Source organism: Etheostoma spectabile, chromosome 1, assembly GCF_008692095.1.
Source record: "Etheostoma spectabile isolate EspeVRDwgs_2016 chromosome 1, UIUC_Espe_1.0, whole genome shotgun sequence".
Classification (NCBI taxonomy): domain Eukaryota; kingdom Metazoa; phylum Chordata; class Actinopteri; order Perciformes; family Percidae; genus Etheostoma; species Etheostoma spectabile.
In genome coordinates this window covers 13072233-13072610 of record NC_045733.1, presented here as the reverse complement: position 1 = coordinate 13072610, position 378 = coordinate 13072233, and the positions used below count along the sequence as shown (strand labels likewise).

General features: G+C 42.3%; 1 protein-coding gene across 1 annotated transcript in view; it reads left to right on the top strand.

Moving 5' to 3' along the window:
* gpc5a (glypican 5a) overlaps window positions 1-378 on the top strand; it is a 125172-nt gene that overhangs the window by 60914 nt on the left and 63880 nt on the right. The gene's annotated exons all lie outside the window — the stretch shown is intronic.

The window sequence follows — 378 nt, the reverse complement described above, 5'->3', positions numbered from 1 at the left end:
GCTCATTACTATTCATGAGCTTGCCCAGTTGCACTGGGTATAGGATACTGATAGACAGGCTCTCATTGGCTAGCTGTTAGCCAGTCAGAGTCAAGCAGCTTAGCTCATTTGATATTACTGAGAACTGGCACAAATCAAAATGAGTCTTCTTTCTACACGGCGTTCTATACCACACTAGAATGGCTTGAAACAAGGTAACCAAGAAAAAAATTACAGAGTCAATGGCAGAACTTCAGACATTACCACAAAGTAATAAATTACGTGTGGCAGGGCACCTTTAATTAATAATTATCTTAAACTCAAAGAGACATCAGGCTGGCACCTCGGAGGTCTGCACACACACACACACACACACACACACACACACACACACACACA